Below are 24,294 nucleotides of genomic sequence, written 5' to 3' on the forward strand. Positions count from 1 at the left end.
TCCAAGAACTGAGCCTTGAGGGACACCAACAGATAGGGGGCGAGATGAGGAAGTGGTGTGAGAATGGGAGACGCTGAAAGTTTGGTCGGTTAGGTATGAGGAGATCCAAGATAGGGCCAAGTCTGTGATGCCCAGAGATGAGAGAATCTGTAGTAGGAGGGAATGGTCTACTGTGTCGAAGGCAGAGGACAGGTCCAGGAGGAGGAGGATAGAGTAGTGTCGCTTGGCTTTGGCGGTTAGTAGATCATTGGTGACTTTGGTTAGGGCAGTTTCGGTAGAATGATGTGGTCGGAAGCCAGATTGAAGCCGGTCAAAGAGGGAGCAGGAGGAGAGGTATGAGGACAATTCAAGATGGACATGCTGTTCCAGTAGTTTTGAGGCGTAGGGGAGAAGGGATATGGGGCAATAGTTTGACACAGAGGATGGGTCAAGGGAGGGCTTTTTGAGGATGGGTGTAATAGAGGCATGTTTAAAGCATGAAGGGAATACACCACTTGCTAGTGATAGGTTGAAGAGATGGGTTAGGGCTGGGATGAGGACTGCGGTGATGTTGGGGATGAGGTGCGATGGGAGCGGGTCCAGGGCACAGGTGGTTAGATGTGATCTTGAGAGTAGAGTGGAGAGATTGTTTTCTGTCATGGTGGAGAAGCTGGATTTGGAGGAAGAGGGATGAGTAGCTATGATGAGGGGCTGTGGTGATTGTGGGCCAAAGCTTGCTCTGATGTTGTCAATCTTCTGCTTGAAGAAAGAGGCAAAGTCTTCAGCTGAGATGAGAGGAGAGGGAGGTGGTGCCGGAGGACGGAGGAGAGAATTGAAAGTAATAACATCTACATATATATAATGTATAGCTACTCTAATATATTACCTGTAAATCTGGCCTTGATATTATGTGACTATTCTATGACAACCTTATGCTTATAAGGCTCCTCCCATTATTTAGGAGGTTCCGGTTGTTATGTATTATTATCAATTCCTTCGCTTAAAAAGGAGCTTGCAGCGCGGTACATGTGGAGCGCGGCAAAGCCCTGCAGTGGATTCCCAGCGCTTCAGTACGGTCGAATGACGTGTGGCTGCGCATGCGCGGTGTCTATGGCATCGCGTTGCCATGGCCCCCGTGACTGACGGCTCCACGTCATGACCGGAACTAGCGCCGGGTCACTTCCTGTTTAATCCACACAGCATGGTGGCGTTCGGGCCGAGAAAACACATGTTTCCCTGCGCTCCCTAATTAAATCAGGGTATAAATAGATCCTCATATGTTTGTATTGTACACCTGCCTCCCGAAGAAGCAGCAGTGAAACGCGTTGAGGCGGGGTGGCTGCGGGTACGTGGTCGGCTCATCGGTCAGGTCTGTTTACTCTTTTGGCTCTTATACGGTCTGGATGGCTTATGGAACTAGTAGGTGGCTGGTGGGATTGGACATCACCGCTGTGATTCGAATTAGGTAGTATATTCTTTGATTGGATATAGCGGTGGTGCCCTCCTTCATTGCCTCAGTGTGATTTATGCTGTGATGGCATGATCTGTTATTAAAACTGCCAGAATTGTTATAGACTTTAATCATTAAAACTCCTTATGTCTTGGTGCTATAGCGCTCCCCTGGGCATACCCACATTGATTAGATACATATGACTTGGTAATATACTCTTTGTTTATACTATGTGGTGATGCTTCAGGGATGTGCTATCTGCACATGAGATTTAGCCTAGAGATTCCATGGCCATGTGGTGGGCTGTATGTATGTAATGAACACATAGCGATGTGTGCTGCCGCAGCAACGAGGAACAACATCGTTACTGCTGCAGTAACGGTAATTGAGAATGGACCCCCCATGTCACCGATGAGCGATTTTGCACGTTTTTGCGACGATGCAAAATCGCTCATCGGTGTCACACGCAACAACATCGCTAATGCGGCCGGATGTGCGTCACAAATTGCGTGACCCCAACGACTCCGCATTAGCGATATCGTAGCATGTAAAGCCCCCTTTACAGTATATTTCTAGATCCAACAAAAAAAGAATGAAAAAAGCAGCAACTCACTGGGGGATGAGATCAAGTCTTCTTCATTGTGCTAACACGGATAACATGTAGTGCAGGGAGGGGGAGCTGAAGCCTCGGAGAACGGTGACCGTTTCGCGCTAGTGTCGTGCTTCTAGGGGTGTCCCATGTCTGCAATAGTGGTCCGGTTCCTTAGATCAGTGTGAAGCTGATTGCTGCTCATCTATGGTGCCCAGTCTTTTCCTTTCAGACTTATATTTCTCTTTCCTTTCCTTTTGATTCCACTTATTTAGATATTTAAAAAAAAAATAAATAAATAGCGATAGCTAGACTGTTGCAGTCACTCATTGGATACATTGGTCTCATGTCCATGTAAGCAAGAAGTATAGAGACTGGCCAGGTACCTAGGAAACGGCGGAATCCAAATGGTGGGAATTAGTAAGAGATAGATATAGATATTGCATATTAGATTATGTTGGAAAAATAAGTCTTTTTTTTTTACTAGATAAGTGACCAGACAACCCCTTTAACTCTTATCCCTCTAAGTCCTTGGATGGCGTCTCATTTTACCTATGATGATAGGCTTGTTACAAATGTTTAATTATGCACCATAATCTTATAAGCTGTCTATAGATGAGTGAACTCAAGATTCGGTGTTCGGTGTTTGGCACCAAAGAGAGTCTTTACTAAACAAACAGATTTCGGGTTTGGAGTTCAGGTGATTTACAAATGCAAACCACTTGCGTGAGCATTGCTGTGCTCCGGTACGCTTGGTGCTTGAGTGCTTGAATGGCTCACTCTGGAGGTAACAACAGTGTGAACTGATATAGTGAGCATTAAAAAAAAACCCTGCCCACCCGCCCCAGAAGTGATCTGTTTAGGTCTGGCGGTATGTGGGTGGAGAACCAAACTGCCCAGTTAGTGACTTCCATTGGGGTTCAAGTCAAGTCCAGGTCCAGAACAGAACTTTATCTAAAGTCTGGCTAAATTCACTGAATCAAACTTCCTTGGGTTCACTCATCTCTAATGTTGCCAGTAAAAATTTGTATATCTGGTAACCATGGTTACTCAGGCAGTGGATTATCCAAGTTTGAGCAATGGATTAGGATCAGAAATCAGCCACATGAAATTCTACATATACAGTACCTATCATTTATTTTTATCTGAACATGATACTCAATAATGTTTGACCACCCGACGAAGCTGATGCGAAACGCATGTCGAGGTGTAAGGTGGTGTGGTCTGTAGGGTCTACTGTGCAGCATTTTGGTTGGTGGGTTATTGAATCCCATACCTTTCATTCTCAGGGTTTGCATATTTGTACGTGTCTCCAGTGTAGCACTTTACAGGAGCTATTTGCCCATGATGTTCTTATGTGAGCATTTGCCCTATATATGTTTGGATGTGTAGATGTCCCCTTTTTGATACTGAATTTCTGGCCTATTTGTTTGTAATGGGACTTCTTGCTATTTACCGGGACAATCGTGCAATTACTTCAGGGACCACTGTGCAATATTTATTATACCTTAACCATCTTATGCATAATCCTTTCTCTGAAATTGCGATTTATAAAACTGTACTTTATTGCTGTGAGTTGATATATGTTACTCTCTGACCATTACATGAATCACATTGTCCTGTCTTTGTTTCTTTTGTTTTTATAACAATCAGTTTTTTTCTTTGTGATTTTTTGATGTCCCTGATAAAATGTTGTATACTCTTCCTTATCAATTGGTCTATTCAGACATTTATGAGTATCATATTCAGATAAAAGTCAATTATAGGTATATGTATTTTTTCAGGTGACTTTGTTTAGGATTTTTATTTACTATGGACCTGGGTATTCTGTTTCTAATTTACTTGAAATTCTACAACCTAAGAGAAGAGTAAAAACATAAAGCAACAACATCCCAAGCCAAGAAATCCAAGCATAAAATACACAGAATCTAAAGATAGGCCTCAGGTACAAAGATAGTCAGACAGAAAATGAGATTAGTCAACATTTACACAGTGGGGGTGAAAGACTCATGGATATTGGACTCCTTTCTACTGTAGATGCCAATATGCTTTAGGGCTCCTTATTAACAAAATGTCACAAATCTTTTGCACAACTCACAGAACAAATAAATGCAATTTTTGGTGACTCCCAGCTAGCTCTGCCAACTTTTTAAAAACTGAACCAAGATGAGGGTGAGAACGTGTAACCTAGCACAGCTGACAAATTCATCATGATTTATGTCAGGAAATATAAAATCCAGTCCTCAAATGGAGTACAATTGTTGCAGTGGTGAACAATCGCTGAAAGAGGCACCGAAACCATAAAGAGGAACACACAGACCCTTCCTCGAGCAGACCCTTCTTCAAGACTGGCATCCAAGACGACAGCGCTGATGAATCGGGGCCAATGTCTTCAAAGTTTTGCTTATATTATTAGACAAAAAAGTATTCTTACTTAAAGAAAATAATAGTCTCATATAGACAGCGCTATATAAAATGTAAATGTTAGACCGCCTTATTCAACAGCAACATCTTCATTCTTGAGAATGATTTTCAGAAAAGTGATTAAATAAAGAAAAACTGTTTTAAAGAGAATAATTACAATAAAGAAGACAATTAAAGGATATAATATTGGCTGTAATTTCAAAGTATTTTAAAAAGGAAATTCAACATTACTTCAAGGCAGATGGGTAATATAAAATGTAATGTTATGCAGAAAAAAAATGTACTTTGCACATCAGCTTAAAAAACAAATATTGCCTTCCAGACAGGAAAGATCGAAACATTTGCAAGGTAAAATCTTTTTACGTGAGATGAATACTTCTGAGCTACAAGTAAAAAGATAAGAAAACAATTCTCTTAGGGTCGAAAACCTATCAGGAAATAACTATTATGGACCATTAATTGTCAGGTGGTCATCACATAAAATGTGATAAATTATGTATATACAGTATGTGTACATATATATATATATATATATATATATATATATGTATATATGTATATATGTATATATATATATATATATATATATATATATATATATATATATATATATATACACATACTAGCTGTACTACCTGGCTTCGCCCAGGATAATAACTTAACACAATAGAATGTAGTAACAAAAATGTATTCTGCACACAAAAATCACAAAACAAATAGATAGAAATGTAATTAGCAAAAAGCAAAAACTAAACTAATAGTAGCATTTCACAACATATATTTCAACACTACAGATATTCCACACAGATTTAACTAAATTGGCCAAATAATGTGCTCTCTTTCCCCGTCTGTCTCTTTCCCCGTCTGCCTGTCTTTGTCTGTCTTTTTTTTTTGTCTGTCTCTCTGTTTCTTTCCCCATCTGTCTCTTTCTAGGTCTGTCTCTTTCTCAGGCCTGTCTCTTTCCCCGTCTGTTTCCCCGTCTCTTTGTCTGTGTCTTTTCCTGTCTGCCTGTCTCTTTCTATCTTTTTCCTTGTCTGTCTCTATTTTTCTGTCTCTTTGCCCGTCTGTCTCTATGAAGGTCTGTGTCTTTCCCCATCTATCTTTGTCTGTCTCTTTGGCTGTCTCCTCCATCCCTGTCTGCCTGTCTCTGTCCCTGTCTGCATGTCTGTTTGTCTTTTTCCAGGTCTGTCTCTTTCCAGGTCTGTCTCTGTCTGTCTCTTTCCCTGTCTGTCTCTCTGTCTGTCTCTCTCTATCCGTCTACCCATCAACATCTTATTACCTCACATATAAGCTTCTTATACTATGAATGTCTTTTGTTCCTATAGCAACCAATCACAGTTCCTACTAATAACCTGTAGTTCCAGGCTCCATTTACTTTAATGGAGGCATGTTTTTTGGAGAGTAACTGTAAAGCGCGGGGTTAAATTTTCCTGTCAAAACATAGTCTACGACGTTTCCTGGGTCACATGAGGTATCTGTGCAAAATTTTGTGATTGTAAATGCGACGGTGCGGATACACTTTTTGTTTCACTTTTTCCCCATTATGTAGATAGGGGAAAAATTGATTAGAAAATTGGAACGCGCGGGGTTAAAATTTTGCCTCACAACATAGCCTATGACGCTCTCGGGGTCCAGACATGTGAGTGTGCAAAATCTTGTGGCTGTAGCTGCGATGGTGCAGATGCCAATACCGGACATACATACACACACACACACACACACACACACACACACACACACACACACACACACACACACTTTAGTCTTTATATAATATATATATATATATATATAGATATATATATAAATATATCTATATATATATATATATATATATATATATATATACATACTCTTCACATGATCCTAAAGAAAACAACAGGGCTGCCTCTGGTAATGAGAGCCAGTAAATTACAGTCACTGATGTGAATAATGTGATATTCCTGTGCAGTAAACAGCATTAGAGGTTACTAAATCTTCCGTGTAAAAGGATTTCCCAAGGTGGCTATTTGAAGATATTCTGTGGCGACTAATAAGCAAAATGAATCAGCCGGTATAGAATACTCATTACTGTAGTTGCGGTAATTTGGCTTATAAAAATATATCCAATGACAATAGTTTAACTGGAAACTATTAAAAATGTTTTAAGCTGTTTCTTTAGGGATCATTATATGTGCTTCCACTTATTCTGTTCTGTATCATTAAGATATTCCTGCAATGAAGTATCAGTTCTTGCGAGTTCTTATTTGGAACCCAGTATAATGGATTAAACGTGAGCAGACTCTTACATACTGTATATTGACGGAGTCACAGATGAGCAGTTTCCTAAATAAGTAGCTAACGTGAAGTGAAAAAAATCCAGCTTAAAAACAATTATTTTAATTAGATATGCTTTAAAATCGTCAATATATTCCTAATAACACCAGAAGGGTACATGTATACCTATAAAAACATGTAGGGTACAAGGAATGGATATCAAATGTGATTGGGTCCTGAATTTATACCTGCAATACACTAAAAATGAAACCCTACTTACCTACACAGGCATCCCTCTTACTACGGAGTTGTGACAGACCACCCCAAGGCCTCTTGAAGAATCTTATTGTGGAGGCGAAACATATTGGAGCCACCAATATGTACAATTATTAAGGGAAGTGCAGTATTTTCTCCACTCCCCTGTTTTTTTTATTGTTCCTGTCCTCACATCTATAGTATATGTGAGGCTTTTAAATCTTATTTGGTCAATCATGTGAGATACACAATACCCACGATATCTAGACATCATGTGTGAACTACTGCTTGTGTGTATACATGATAAGTGGGTATCTTTGGCACGGTGGCTCGGTGGTTAGCACTGCAGTCTTGCAGCACTGGGGTCCTGTGTACAAATCCCACCAAGGACACCATCTGCAAGGACTTTGCATGTTCTCCCTGTGTTTGCGTAGGTTTCCTCCGGGTTCTCCAGCTTCCTTCCACACCTCAAAGACATATAGATAGGAAATTTAGATTGTAAGACCCAATGGGGACAGTGTTGCTGATGTATGTAAAGTGCTATGGAATTATTAGCGCTATATAAGTGAAAATTATTATTGTTATTATTATTATCTTCCACTATTCCATGAGATAGAATTATTTTTACATGCTAGTGTCATATCTAACCTGGTTTGTTGATGTTCTTTAGTAGATGCCTTTAATTATTTGCTATTTGTTAGGTAAGAATTCATTCCACGGCTACAGAAGTCTGTATGTTCTGCCCATGTTTTTCCTCCAAGTTCTCCTTGTTTCCTCCCACACTCCAACGACTCCAAAGACTAAAGCGTGCTTTACACGCTGCGACATCGCTAGCGATTGCTAGCAATGTCACGAGCGTTAGCACCCGTCCCCGTCGTTGGTGCGATATGTGGTGATTGCTGCTGTAGCGAACATTATCGCTATGGCAGCGTCACACGCACATACCTGCTCTGCAATGTCGCTGGAGACACCGAACAATCCCTCCTTCAAGAGGGAGGTGCATTCGGCATCCCAACGGCGTCACTAAGAGGCCGCCCAATAGCAGAAAAGAGGCGGAGATGAGCGAGACGAACATCCCGCCCACCTCCTTCCTACCTCATTGCCGGTGGCCGCAGGCGGTGTCACACATAGTGATGTGTGCTCCCGCAGGAACGACAGTCAATCTCGCTACTGACGAGATTACGATTTTTGGTAAGTGAATGACGTGTCACAGCCCAATGATTTTTGCCTCTTTTGCGATCGTTTAAGGTCGCTCATAGGTGTCACACGCTCCGATGTCGCTAACTGTGCTGGATGTGCGTCATAAACACCGTGACCCCGACGATATATTGTTAGCAATCTCGCAGCGTGTAAATGGCCCTTAATAGGGAATTTAGATTGTCAGCTCCAATGGAGACAATGATGATCCCATCTGTAAATCACTGTGTGCTGTAAGTGAGTAAAATAAATAGTGCAATAAGTTGCAAAAAAGAAAGTTTTTTTTGCCTGGTAAAAAAAAAGCCTTGCATTTTTACCACCTTCTGTAGTCTTCATCAGGGAATATGTCAGCAGGTTTTTGCTGTGGAATCTGAGGACACTGATTCAGTGATTTGTCACTTATTAGGCTGTGTGCTGCAGTTTTCATACAATGATTGTTTTATAACCAGGAGACCATCACTGCTGAACAAGCTCCCTTGTGCCAAGTGGCCCGACAATGCCCCTCACTCTGTTGCATGTAAAAGTTCAATGTATTTTTGTTCTTATTTCTTATTCAGTGGAATGTGATGGAATATTGAGCAATATGTTTTCCCGGCAATACAACATCGCAAGGTGAGAGTCCATAGCTTATGTGTCTGTTTATTCATTTATCTCAGATGGTAATACACTAGGAATAGCTTATTTTTTCTTTCTTTCAATACATTACTATGGCAACCAATGGGAACAAATGGTGGTTTTAGAAAAGACTTGATGATTTCTTAGAACATACTAACAAGTACAATTCTTTGACATGATGAGGAGTGATTTTTTTTCTTTTTCACGCAGCAGGGTTGTACCTATATCCTTTTGTTTCATTCAGTATCCATTCCAAATCCTAGGTTGAATTTTCTGGACATAAAGTGCCTTGAAAACATTTTCATACCCCTTGAAATTTTCCATATTTTTTCACGTTACACCCACAAACTTAAATATATTTTATTGGTATGCCAACCAAAGTAGCAAGTACTTGGAAAGTGTAATGGAAATGTTACATGGATTATCAAATATTTAAAAAAAATGAATCTGAACATTGTGATGAGCATTTGTATTCAGCCCCCTTTTCGTTTGATACCCCTAAATAAAATCCTCAGTAACCAATTACCCCAGGAAGTCCCATAATTAGTAAATTGAGTCCACCTGTGCATATACAGCTGTTCTATAAAGGCCTCAAAGGTTTGAGAACATTAAGGATCACAGAGCACCATGACAACCAAGAAACAAACCAGACTGGTCAGGGATAAAGTTGTGGAGAAAAGTAAAGCAAGACAGTATTAAAAAAAATAGCCAAAGGTCTGAACATCTCACAGAGCACTGTTTTGAGAATGCTACAAATATTAATTTTTACAAAGTCTACTGCTTATGTTTTTCTAATGGCAATTTGCATATACTCCAGAATGTCATAAAGAGTGATCAGCTTAACAGCAATTACTTGCAAAGTCAATATTGGCCAAGAAAATGAACTTCAACCCCCAAAACACATTTCAACATCATTGCATTCCTGCCTTAAAAGGAGCAGCTAACATTGTTTTAGTGATTGTTCCATTAACACATGTGTGGGTGTTGATGAGGACAGGGCTGGCGATCAATCAGTCATGATTAAGTAAGAATGACACCACTGGACACTTTAAAAGGAGGCTGGTGCTTGGTATCATTGTTTCTCTTCAGTTAACCATGGTTATCTCTAAAGAAACACATGCAGCCATCATTGCTCTGCACAAAAATGGCCTAACAGGGAAGAGTATCGCAGCTACAAAGATTGCACCTCAGTCAACAATCTATCACATCATCAAGAACTTCAAGTAGAGAGCTTCCATTGTTGCCAAAAAGGCTCCAGGGCACCCAAGACTAGCTCAGCAATGGCAGCAGGCTGGTGTGAGTGCTTCTGCACGCACTGTGAGGCGGAGACTGCTTGAGCAAGGCCTGGTTTCAAGGAGGGCAGCAAAGAAGTCACTTCTCTCCAGAAAAAACATCAGGGACTGACTGATATTCTGCAAAAGGTACAGGGAGTGGACTGCTGAGGACTGGGGTAAAGTCATTTTCTCAGATGAATCCCCTTTTTGATTGTTTGGGACATCTGGAAAACAGCTTATTAGGAGAAGAAGAGGTGAGCGCTACCACCAGTCTTGTCTCATGCCAACTGTTAAGCATCCTGAAACGATTCATGTGTGGGGTTGCTTCTCAGCCAAGGGAATCGGCTCACTCACAGTCTTGCCTAAAAACACAGCCATGAATAAAGAATGGTACCAAAATGTCCTCCAAGAGCAACTTCTCCCAACTGTCCAAGAGCAGTTTGGCGCCCAACAATGCCTTTTCCAGCATGATGGGGCACCTTGCCATAAAGCAAAGGTGATCACTCAATGGCTCATGGAACAATACATAGAGATTTTGGGTCCATGGCCTGGAAACTCCCCAGATCTTAATCCCATTGAGAACTTGTGGGCAATCATCAAGAGACGGGTGGACAAACAAAAACCAACAAATTCTGGCAAAATGCAAGCATTGCTTATGCAAGAATGGACAGCTATCAGTCAGGATTTGGTCCAGAAGTTGATTGAGAGCATGCCAGGGAGAATTGCAGAGGTCCTGAAGAAGAAGGGTCAACACTGCAAATATTGACTTGCTGCATTAACTCATTCTGTCAATATAACCTTTTGGTACTCATAATATGATTGCAATTATATTTCTGTATGTGATGTAAACATCAGACAAACACAATTAAAAACCAGAGGGCAACAGATCATGTGAACAAATAATTTTGGTGTCATTCTCAAAACTTTTGGCCATGACTGTATACAGAATAATACAGGTACTGACAATAACTCAGCTACATACTTCTCTTGTGGGCCACACTGACCCTGATTATATCCAGCACCATGGTATGTAGTTATACATAGCTCCATTTGACTCCACATACTGTACACTATGTAGTATATACACAGCACAGTATTATATACTTATCCCTCTCTACTCAGTCCACACTCACTGTATATTATGTACAAATAACCACATATTACGTACTGTTGAGGCATGGATAGCATAGAGCTACACCTGGATCATACTAATACATCTATCTATATATTTATCAATCACCACACCATATGATATATACAGTGGCATGTAAACATTTGGGCACCCCTGCTCAAATTGACTGTTATTGTGAACAGTTAAGCAAGTTGAAAATAAAATGATCTCTAAAAGCCATAAAGTTAAAGATGACACATTCCTTTATATTTTAGGCAAAAACAATTGTAATCTTTTAGATATTAAAATTCACAAAAAATGAAAATGGGCCAATGCAAACGTTTGGAGTCCCTGCTGCATGGTTATTGCCTAGTAGCACCCCCTTTAGCAAGTATCACACCTAGTAAATGCTTTTTGCAGCCAGACAAGAATCTTTTAATTTTTGTTTCAATACTTTGAATTCATTGAATTTTACTTCCTTAGAAACGTCTTCTAGTTCTGTGCTATTCCTTGGTCATCTTACATGCACTGCTCTTTTCAGTCTAGCCACAGACTTTCAATGATGATTAGTTGAGGGGTCTGTGAGGGCCATTGTAAAACCTTCAGATTGACTTTTCAGGTAGCCTGTTATGGATTTTGATGTGTGTTTAGGATGACTATCCATTTGTAGAAGCCAGGAGGTGTAGAATGGGTACAACAAAATGGTGTAAAAATTTCAGCACCAGATCTGCTTCTCTTGGCAAAAAAATGTTTTTTTTTCCAAGAGATGCAGATGAGTTCACTGAGTTTAATTAGGTCACCTGAGGTCCTCTGAGGTCAGGTTACCTGCAGTCACAGATGGAAGACTCCAGCTATGACTGCAAATAACCTGAGTGACGTCACCGCTGATCACTGCTGCTCATTCATTCTCTGCATGGAACTCACAGCGGGCACTCATGTTCCATAATTGCATGTTGTCAGTTCAAATGTAACAAAGCTGGAATTGTTGTGGGACCTCATGTGGATTACATCAGCCCTGCAGTGGTGTTCAGGGGTTTAATAAAATGGTGAAAAAGGGTGTTTTTTTGTATTTTAATCCAAATAAAGGATTTTTTTGGTGTTTGTGTTTATTTACTTTCACTTACCGATTAGTAATGGGGAGGGTCTCAAGCGTCGGGCTTGTTTCATCTAATGGATGCGACAATCCCGACTAATTTTAGGCTGGTTAGTGGACCAATAACCATGGGCCTCCCCAGTCTGAGAGTACCAGTCCCCATCTGTCGGCTTTAACTTGTTTGGGTATTAAAATTGTCTGGAACCGCACTGTCTTTTTTAAAATTGTTTATTTAAATATTTAAAAAAAAACCCTGCATGCGGTTCCTCCTATTTTGATACAGAGTCAAGATAAGCACATGGATGGGGGCTGCATCCTGTAGCCGTAGCTCTTTTTGTGCTAGGTATTATAATAGGGGGGACCCTATGCCAAATGTTTCATTCATTTATTTATTTTTATACCACAATAGATAGACATAGCATCTGTGATTGGAAGCATCAGACACGCTGTCACTCAGGGTGGGGACACGTATGACCACAACCAATCATAGAGGCTTGTGGGTGGGGAAAGCAATGCATATGCATGAACGATAATGCACGGCACCTGAATGGTATGAGTGGCTGCGGGAGTAGTGTATAGCTGTGCCAGAGCCTCGGTAAGTATAGCGCGCTTGCTCCCATCCCCCATTGCTGGATACTGGTCCCCATAGACTTATATGAGAAGCAGAATCGTACCCTGAACCAGATTTCAAAAACCGAATCACCAGGATCTGCCGCTCTCAGTTATCTGCGAGTCTGCTCATCACTAATTGTAGTATATACTATATTCTATACAATTCCAGGGGGCAAGCTATATAACTGCATACTGCACAATGCTGTGCATATGTGCACGTCAACTGAATAATAATATTTTCAGAATTCAATGTTGTTAACTCTCTAGCAGCAGTGGGAAGACTCCTGGAGGAAGGAGAGAGTCGACAGTCGATGATGGAGCTGGCGGAGTAGGACTAATACTATTTGTTTACTGGTGTGGCATCTGGTAGTGGATTCATACTACAATTGGTCACTGAATGTAGGGCAAATGATTAGAGCCTTGGCGAAGAAGACCGAGAGCCGCCTGGCCCGGATAGTGAACTGAGTTGCTGCACTTCAGAAAATGCTTGTAAGCATGCTTAGCACTAATTGACTGACATCTAGTGCTCCTCCTTCAAGGTCCATCTGGTCCACTGTCTTCCTTCCACTGTATTGAGGTGAAAGCAAGGAGTATTTGATGCACATGTGCAGTGGTGAGATTTGCCTGCAGGGGAAAAAAATAAAAAATCAGGAACGGTGCTTTTCTTTAGAAATTTTTGGCCTAAATACAATTTGCTATGTGTGGTAGAAAACTAACACTGCACATCACCGTAAAAACACCAGCCCCACCATCACACATGGTGGTGGCAGCATCATGCTGTCGGGATGTTTTTCTTTAGCAGGGTCAATGAAGCTCGTCAGACTTAATGTGAAGATGGATGCAGCTACAGTAAATTCAGGAATATACTGGGGAAAAAGCATAAAGCATAGGGTCACCTTTCAACATGTCACCGATCATAAACAAACTGCCAGAGCTACAATAGCTAGAATAGCTTAGATACAAGCATATTTGTGTGTGTGAATGGTCCAGTTACAATAAAGGCAATTGAAATTATTTGTCAAGATTTGAAAATTGCTGTTCACAGATGCTCTCCAAAAGACTTGCAGCAGGTCCTACAAAGTATTAACTCATGAGAGCTAAATACATATCACAATTTTCAGAGTTATATTTTTAAAATATTTAGAAAACCATGTATAGTTTGCTTTATACTTCACAAATACTTGCTACTAAGTGTTGATATATAGCTAGAGATGAGCTTGTTACTCAATCAAGTATCGAGGGTGCTCGTGCGCCATACTTGAGTCTTTGCCCTGCATGTTTCTCGGCTGTTGGCCAATAAAAATGTAGGGATTGCCTCCTATATACAATAATCCCATTGCCATGTTAACTGCTGGCCTTAATGTAAGTAGCCGGCCGCACTGCGTCTTACATGAGACCTGCAAGCACAATGCTAGGCACACTGTCCTCTAGAAGCCATTCAGGAAAAGATCATGGAGGAGTGAAGAGCTTAGATTAGAATAGGATTTGTTCACTTGCACCCTTTAGTGCCTTTCATGTGGTATTAAAGGGTATTTTTTAGCCATGTTTAAACTAATAAATAAATAATTAAAACCAGCTTGGATTCACCCCTATTTTTGATAAACAGCCAAAGTAATGCAAACAGCTGCAGGCTGATATTATCAGCCCATGGATATTTGGCCCTTCCCAGCCTAAAAAATATCAGCCTAAAGCCACCACAGAATTGGCACATCATATTAGATGCACATGTTCTGGCGCATTGACCTGGCTCTTCCTATTTGCCCTTTTGCGGTGGCTATTGGGGTAATATTTTTGGAGGTTGATGTCAACTATGTAATGTCAACTGGCATCAAGCACAAGGGTTATTAATGAAGAGTTGTCAATCATCCTCATTACTAACCCAGTAAGTAAAAAGAGTAAAGAACACACACAAAAAATGTTGAGGCTACTCTCATCAGAGCTGATGGCTGAACACTGCACTCAGTGAGAGTCAATGACGCTGAGGAGTGTTGTAGTCACAACCTGGTACTTGTGAATAGTAGAGTTGAGCGCGGTTCGTGGTTCGTGGTTCTCCAGTTCTAGGCTCGAGTGATTTTGGGGCATGTTCTAGATCGAACTAGAACTCGAGCTTTTTGCAAAAGCTCGATAGTTCTAGAAACGTTCGAGAACGGTTCTAGCAGCCAAAAAACAGCTAAATCATAGCTTGGTTTCTGCTGTAATAGTGTAAGTCACTCTGTGAATCAAACTATTATCACATTTTAGTGTATAGTGTGCGTGAACAGCGCCTTCAGATCACTGCTGTTTCTATAATGGCGATCGCCATTTTTTTTTTTTTTTTCTTGTCTTCCTTCCCTAAGCACGCGCGTCTTGTGGGGCGGGCCAGCATGTCAGCCAATCACAGACACACACACAGCTAAGTGGACTTTGAGCCAGAGAAGCAACGGCATGTGTGATAGGATCTGCATGTCACATGTCCCTGCATTATAAAACCGGACATTTTCTTCACGGACGCCATTATCTGCCTTCTGCGTCTTTGGTGTCAGACATCACTGTCGCAGCTCCGTCTTGAGTCCTATCGCTGATACAGCTGTATGCGCTGCATACACAGCGTTAGACAGCATAGGGAGAGCACTTTATAGCAGTCCTTTTAAGGGCTCAAACCGGCAGGGTCAGAGTTAAGGTGACAGGTCCTGAAAACAGCGCCAGCGTCTGTGCAGCCAAGGTCAGGGATTTCCTCCCTGCATTTCACCATTAGGAGGGAATAGAAAGGCAGGCTTCCATTCCTCTACCCAGAGCACCACAATCCTGCCACTGTACCCTCTTGTCCTCTGCACACTCCAACTCATAACTAAGCCATTATACTAGCAAACACTCAGTGTACCTAGTGGCATCCTATCTGTGGCTATTGGACTTTGCTATAGTCCCACTAGTGCAAAGACATTTGCAGAGCACGTCTGCCTGCATTGCACACTACAACTAATTATAACTAAGCCATTATACTAGCAAACACTCAGTGTACCTAGTGGCATCCTATACGTGGCTATTGGACTTTGCTATAGTCCCACTAGTGCCAAGACATTTGCAGAGCGCATCTGCCTGCGTTGCACACTCCAACTAATTATAACTAAGCCATTATACTAGCAAACACTTAGTGTACCTAGTGGCATCCTATACGTGGCTATTGGACTTTGCTATAGTCCCACTAGTGCCAAGACATTTGCAGAGCGCATCTGCCTGCGTTGCACACTCCAACTAATTATAACTAAGCCATTATACTAGCACACACTCAGTGTACCTAGTGGCATCCTATACGTGGCTATTGGACTTTGCTATAGTCCCACTAGTGCCAAGACATTTGCAGAGCGCATCTGCCTGCGTTGCACACTCCAACTAATTATAACTAAGCCATTATACTAGCACACACTCAGTGTACCTAGTGGCATCCTATACGTGGCTATTGGACTTTGCTATAGTCCCACTAGTGCCAAGACATTTGCAGAGCGCATCTGCCTGCGTTGCACACTCCAACTAATTATAACTAAGCCATTATACTAGCAAACACTTAGTGTACCTAGTGGCATCCTATACGTGGCTATTGGACTTTGCTATAGTCCCACTAGTGCCAAGACATTTGCAGAGCGCATCTGCCTGCGTTGCACACTCCAACTAATTATAACTAAGCCATTATACTAGCACACACTCAGTGTACCTAGTGGCATCCTATACGTGGCTATTGGACTTTGCTATAGTCCCACTAGTGCCAAGACATTTGCAGAGCGCATCTGCCTGCGTTGCACACTCCAACTAATTATAACTAAGCCATTATACTAGCACACACTCAGTGTACCTAGTGGCATCCTATACGTGGCTATTGGACTTTGCTATAGTCCCACTAGTGCCAAGACATTTGCAGAGCGCATCTGCCTGCGTTGCACACTCCAACTAATTATAACTAAGCCATTATACTAGCAAACACTTAGTGTACCTAGTGGCATCCTATACGTGGCTATTGGACTTTGCTATAGTCCCACTAGTGCCAAGACATTTGCAGAGCGCATCTGCCTGCGTTGCACACTCCAACTAATTATAACTAAGCCATTATACTAGCAAACACTCAGTGTACCTAGTGGCATCCTATACGTGGCTATTGGACTTTGCTATAGTCCCACTAGTGCCAAGACATTTGCAGAGCGCATCTGCCTGCGTTGCACACTCCAACTAATTATAACTAAGCCATTATACTAGCAAACACTTAGTGTACCTAGTGGCATCCTATACGTGGCTATTGGACTTTGCTTTAGTCCCACTAGTGCCAAGACATTTGCAGAACGCATCTGCCTGCGTTGCACACTCCAACTAATTATAACTAAGCCATTATACTAGCACACACTCAGTGTACCTAGTGGCATCCTATACGTGGCTATTGGACTTTGCTATAGTCCCACTAGTGCCAAGACATTTGCAGAGCGCATCTGCCTGCGTTGCACACTCCAACTAATTATAACTAAGCCATTATACTAGCAAACACTTAGTGTACCTAGTGGCATCCTATACGTGGCTATTGGACTTTGCTATAGTCCCACTAGTGCCAAGACATTTGCAGAGCGCATCTGCCTGCGTTGCACACTCCAACTAATTATAACTAAGCCATTATACTAGCACACACTCAGTGTACCTAGTGGCATCCTATACGTGGCTATTGGACTTTGCTATAGTCCCACTAGTGCCAAGACATTTGCAGAGCGCATCTGCCTGCGTTGCACACTCCAACTAATTATAACTAAGCCATTATACTAGCACACACTCAGTGTACCTAGTGGCATCCTATACGTGGCTATTGGACTTTGCTATAGTCCCACTAGTGCCAAGACATTTGCAGAGCGCATCTGCCTGCGTTGCACACTCCAACTAATTATAACTAAGCCATTATACTAGCACACACTCAGTGTACCTAGTGGCATCCTATACGTGGCTATTGGACTTTGCTATAGTCCCACTAGTGCCAAGACATTTGCAGAGCGCATCTGCCTGCATTGCACACTCCAACTAATTATAACTAAGCCATTATACTAGCAAACACTCAGTGTACCTAGTGGCATCCTATACGTGGCTATTGGACTTTGCTATAGTCCCACTAGTGCCAAGACATTTGCAGAGCGCATCTGCCTGCGTTGCACACTCCAACTAATTATAACTAAGCCATTATACTAGCACACACTCAGTGTACCTAGTGGCATCCTATACGTGGCTATTGGACTTTGCTATAGTCCCACTAGTGCCAAGACATTTGCAGAGCGCATCTGACTGCGTTGCACACTCCAACTAATTATAACTAAGCCATTATACTAGCAAACACTTAGTGTACCTAGTGGCATCCTATACGTGGCTATTGGACTTTGCTTTAGTCCCACTAGTGCCAAGACATTTGCAGAACGCATCTGCCTGCGTTGCACACTCCAACTAATTATACCTAAGCCATTATACTAGCACACACTCAGTGTACCTAGTGGCATCCTATACGTGGCTATTGGACTTTGCTATAGTCCCACTAGTGCCAAGACATTTGCAGAGCGCATCTGCCTGCGTTGCACACTCCAACTAATTATAACTAAGCCATTATACTAGCAAACACTCAGTGTACCTAGTGGCATCCTATACTTGGCTATTGGACTTTGCTATAGTCCCACTAGTGCCAAGACATTTGCAGAGCGCATCTGCCTGCGTTGCACACTCCAACTAATTATAACTAAGCCATTATACTAGCAAACACTTAGTGTACCTAGTGGCATCCTATACGTGGCTATTGGACTTTGCTTTAGTCCCACTAGTGCCAAGACATTTGCAGAACGCATCTGCCTGCGTTGCACACTCCAACTAATTATAACTAAGCCATTATACTAGCACACACTCAGTGTACCTAGTGGCATCCTATACGTGGCTATTGGACTTTGCTATAGTCCCACTAGTGCCAAGACATTTGCAGAGCGCATCTGCCTGCGTTGCACACTCCAACTAATTATAACTAAGCCATTATACTAGCAAACACTTAGTGTACCTAGTGGCATCCTATACGTGGCTATTGGACTTTGCTATAGTCCCATTAGTGCCAAGACATTTGCAGAGCGCATCTGCCTGCGTTGCACACTCCAACTAATTATAACTAAGCCATTATACTAGCACACACTCAGTGTACCTAGTGGCATCCTATACGTGGCTATTGGACTTTGCTATAGTCCCACTAGTGCCAAGACATTTGCAGAGCACATCTGCCTGCGTTGCACACTCCAACTAATTATAACTAAGCCATTATACTAGCAAACACTCAGTGTACCTAGTGGCATCCTATACGTGGCTATTGGACTTTGCTATAGTCCCACTAGTGCCAAGACATTTGCAGAGCGCATCTGCCTGCGTTGCACACTCCAACTAATTATAACTAAGCCATTATACTAGCAAACACTTAGTGTACCTAGTGGCATCCTATACGTGGCTATTGGACTTTGCTTTAGTCCCACTAGTGCCAAGACATTTGCAGAACGCATCTGCCTGCGTTGCACACTCCAACTAATTATAACTAAGCCATTATACTAGCACACACTCAGTGTACCTAGTGGCATCCTATACGTGGCTATTGGACTTTGCTATAGTCCCACTAGTGCCAAGACATTTGCAGAGCGCATCTGCCTGCGTTGCACACTCCAACTAATTATAACTAAGCCATTATACTAGCAAACACTTAGTGTACCTAGTGGCTTCCTATACGTGGCTATTGGACTTTGCTATAGTCCCACTAGTGCCAAGACATTTGCAGAGCGCATCTGCCTGCGTTGCACACTCCAACTAATTATAACTAAGCCTTTATACTAGCAAACACTTAGTGTACCTAGTGGCATCCTATACGTGGCTATTGGACTTTGCTTTAGTCCCACTAGTGCCAAGACATTTGCAGCACGTCTGCCTGCGTTGCACACTCCAACTAATTATAACTAAGTTACATTGTCAGGGATATTTATTCTTTATTATTCTGCTGTTAATAAAGCTAGACCACCACTGCAATCTTCACCACCTCTCAATTTTTACTACCACATTTTCAGTCCACAATCTTGTCGCAATCAACATGAGTGGCAAAATGACAGATGCTGGTGGAAAGGGGAAGAGGCGTGGTGGAAAAGGCAAAAAAGGTTTTGTCAGTGGGGAAGGTGGCAAAGCTCCATTATCATCTGCTGCAGATAGACCATCTACTAGCAAAAGTAAGATGTCTACTACTTATTGTGGACAATCCGATGTGCTCCCTTTTTTACGGACACGAACAAGAGGAACAAAGGTAGATGATGGGCAAAAAAGGAAAATGCTTGAATGGATCTCAAGTGGTCCAACAAGTGCCCTCTCAGCCACTTCAAGTACCGCATCCAAAAAACACCAGTCCTCTGAGTTGTCATCCCAATCACACTTGATTTCTCCCAGCTCTGAAGTCTCCATCAGCCCTGCACAGTATGGTGGAACTGAGATGGCTGAGTCTGCAGAGCTGTTCAGTCACACTATAGCCTGGGAATCAGAGGTCTGCTCCCAAGCTACAGTGAGTACAGAACAGGAAATGGTCTGCAGTGATGCCCAGAACCTTTGTGACTCTGATTCAGGCCGTGAGGACCAAGTTTCTGAGCATAATGTTGACCCTTTGTCACAAACTGTAACATCTGTGGTTATAGACAATGAGGAACATACTGATGAAGATGAGACGCAGATACCCGATTGGGATGACAACTTAAATATTCGGTCAGGGCAAGAAGAGGCTCGGTCTGAGGGGGAGGGGAGTGCAAACACAACAATTGATGATGACGTTCTAGATCCCACCTACTGTCAACCCCCAGTCAGGCACTCGAGGAGGTCAACAGAGGCGGTGGAGGAAGATGCAACCGACGACGAAGTTACCTTGCGCCTTCCTGGACAGAGTCAGAGCACTGGTAGCACGTCTACAACTGCATCCTCAGCCACCACTCTGCCTATGAGCATTATTCGGGGTGGATCAACAGGTCGCATGGCCTCTAAGCCTTGCCTAGCCTGGTCCTTTTTTCACATCGAAAAAGATCGCCCAACTCATGTGATATGTAACATTTGTCATGATTCTGTTAGTAGAGGTCAAAACCTCAGCAGTTTGACAACTTCTTCCATGAATCGTCACATGACTAAATATCATAAGTCCCGGTGGGAAGCTCACCGTGCTGCAATGCGGCCTAGCGGAGCGAACCATCCACCGCCCGCCCCTTCCAGTGCATCCGCGCGCTCTTCATCTTCTAGGACTGTGGGGACAGCTGTCACACCTGTTTTTCCCCGCAAAACTTCCACCACTGTAACCGCAACAGGCAGTTTGCTTGTAAGGTCGTCAGTTGGTTTGGAAGGGGAAACAAGTGAGTGTGTACAGCTCTCTCAGACATCGATAGCACCAACGTTGGATGAAGGCAACATCATGTCTCCGCCTGCACTTTCCTCACAAAACTGCATTTTTCCAGGGACACCCTACTCAACACCGTCTACACACAGCAGCCAGATCTCTGTCCCTCAGATGTGGTCAAATAAAAGGCCACTTCCTCCGACCCATGACAAAGCTAAGAGGTTGACTCTATCCCTCTGTAAGCTGTTGGCTACCGAAATGCTGCCTTTCCGCCTAGTGGACACACAGGATTTTAGAGACCTTATGTCTGTCGCTGTGCCCCAGTACCAGATGCCTAGTCGCCACTACTTCTCTAAGAAAGGTGTGCCCGCGCTACACCAGCATGTCGCACACAACATCACCGCTTCCTTGAGAAACTCTGTGTGTGAACGGGTGCATTTCACCACCGATACTTGGACCAGTAAGCATGGACAGGGACGTTACATGTCGCTGACTGGGCACTGGGTAACTGTGGTGATAGATGGTGAAGGGTCTGCTGCACAAGTCTTGCCGTCCCCTCGACTTGTGTGTCAATCCTCTGTCTGTCCAAGTTCCGCCACTGCTTCTGCATCCTCCACCTCATCTGGGTCCTCCACCTCCGCCCCAAGCCTGCCTGGTCAGGCCACCAGCGTTCTCACTGCGCAGAAGGAATCACGCACCCCTCATTACTATGCTGGCAGCAGAGCGCAACGGCATCAGGCGGTCTTTAGCTTGACATGTCTTGGTAATAAGAGTCACACAGCTGAGGAGTTGTGGTCAGCTCTGCGGTCCGAGTTTAATAAATGGTTGTCTCCACTCAACCTGCAGCCTGGTAAGGCCGTGTGCGACAATGCTGCAAACCTGGGTGCGGCCCTTCGCCTGGGCAAGGTGACACACGTACCTTGTATGGCTCACGTGTTGAACCTTGTCGTGCAGCAATTTTTAACACACTATCCCGGCCTAGATGGCCTTCTGAACAGGGCACGAAAACTGTCTGCTCACTTCCGCCGTTCAAGCGCCGCAGCTGAGCGACTTGCATCGCTCCAGAAGTCTTTCGGCCTGCCGGTTCATCGCCTGAAATGCGATGTGGCGACACGCTGGAATTCAACTCTCCACATCTTACAGCGACTGTGGCAGCACCGCAGAGCCCTGGTGCAATACGTCATGACGTATAGCCTGGGCCAACGAGATGCAGAGGTGGGGCAGATCACCCTGATGGAGTGGTCTCAGATCAAGGACCTATGCACCCTTCTGCACAGTTTCGACATGGCGACGAATATGTTTAGCGCTGACAATGCCATTATCAGCATGACGATTCCAGTCATTTACATGCTGGAGCACACGCTAAACACTATTCGGAGTCAGGGGGTGGGACAACATGAAGGGGAGGAACTACAGGAGGATTCATATGCGCAAGGGACAACAACATCACCAAGGTCCAGACGTTCATCATCACCAACGCAGCAGGCATGGGACCAAGGGGGACAGGGATCGACAAGGGCGCATAGTAGCAGGCGAAATGTTGAGCAAGGTGCAGGAGAACATGAAGAAATGGAGGACGAACTGTCCATGGACATGGAAGACTCAGCGGATGAGGGAGACCTTGGTCAAATTTCAGTTGAAAGAGGTTGGGGTCAGATGTCAGAGGAAGAAAGAACGGGTAGCACCTCTATGCCACAAACACAGCGTGGACTTGGTCCGCATGGCTGCGCAAGACACATGAGTGCCTTTTTGTTGCACTACCTCCAACATGACAGTCGTATTGTCAAAATTAGAAGTGATGATGACTACTGGATTGCCACACTATTAGATCCCCGGTACAAGTCCAAATTTTGTGACATAATTCCAGCCATAGAAAGGGACGCACGTATGCAGGAGTATCAGCAGAAGCTGTTACTAGATCTTAGCTCGGCTTTTCCACCAAACAACCGTGCAGGTGCAGGGAGTGAATCTCCCAGTTGTAACTTGACAAACATGGGACGGTCTCGTCATCTTCAACAGTCTACCCGTACCAGTAGGACCGTATCTGGTGCCGGTAACAGCAATTTTATGGAATCTTTTCATAATTTTTTTAGACCCTCTTTTGCAAGGCCACCAGAGACAACAAGTCTGACACATAGTCAACGGCTGGAGAGGATGATACAGGAGTATCTCCAAATGAACATCGATGCCATGACTGTGCAACTGGAGCCTTGCCCCTTTTGGGCTTCAAACCTAGAAAAATGGCCAGAGCTCGCAACTTACGCCTTGGAGATTTTGTCGTGTCCAGCTGCCAGCGTTGTCTCTGAACATGTATTCAGTGCTGCTGGGTGTGTGCTGACAGATAAGCGCACGCGTCTGTCCAGTGACAATGTGGACAGACTGACGTTCATCAAAATGAACAAGTCATGGATCCAGAAGGAATTTACTACCCCTGTGTCATCCTGGGGAGAGTAAATGCTTGTGGATTTGGAATGTGCTTGATGCAAATCAAAACATCCTGTTTGCAACTAGGGCACAAGTGCTGCCACTGAATGGGTGGGTGTGTGGGGCCCAATTTTTGGAAAAAAAGGGAGACTCCGCTTGGAGTAACCCTTGCTTGCATTGTTTTTAAAAGAAGCCAAGATGAACAGAGCTGGGATCAGGAAAGACTTTGCTACCTACCCTGGTGTCATCCTGGGGACGGTTAATTATGGCGTATTTTTGAATGTGCTTGATGCAAATGTAGCTGTGAAGTGTACAACTGGGGCACAACTGCTGCCACTGAATGGGTGGGTGTGTGGGGCCCAATTTTTGGAAAAAAAGGGAGACTCCGCTTGGAGTAACCCTTGCTTGCTGTGTTTTTAAAAGAAGCCAAGATGAACAGAGCTGGGATCAGGAAAGACTTTGCTACCTACCCCGGTGTCATCCTGGGGACGGATAAGAATGGCGTATTTTTGAATGTGCTTGATGCAAATGTAGCTGTGAAGTGTACAACTAGGGCACAACTGCTGCCACTGAAGGGGTGGGTGTGTGTGGGGCCCAATTTTTGGAAAAAAGGGAGACTCCGCTTGGAGTAACCCTTGCTTGATGTG

This window comes from Anomaloglossus baeobatrachus, chromosome 1 (assembly GCF_048569485.1).
Source record: "Anomaloglossus baeobatrachus isolate aAnoBae1 chromosome 1, aAnoBae1.hap1, whole genome shotgun sequence".
In the NCBI taxonomy this organism is placed as follows: domain Eukaryota; kingdom Metazoa; phylum Chordata; class Amphibia; order Anura; family Aromobatidae; genus Anomaloglossus; species Anomaloglossus baeobatrachus.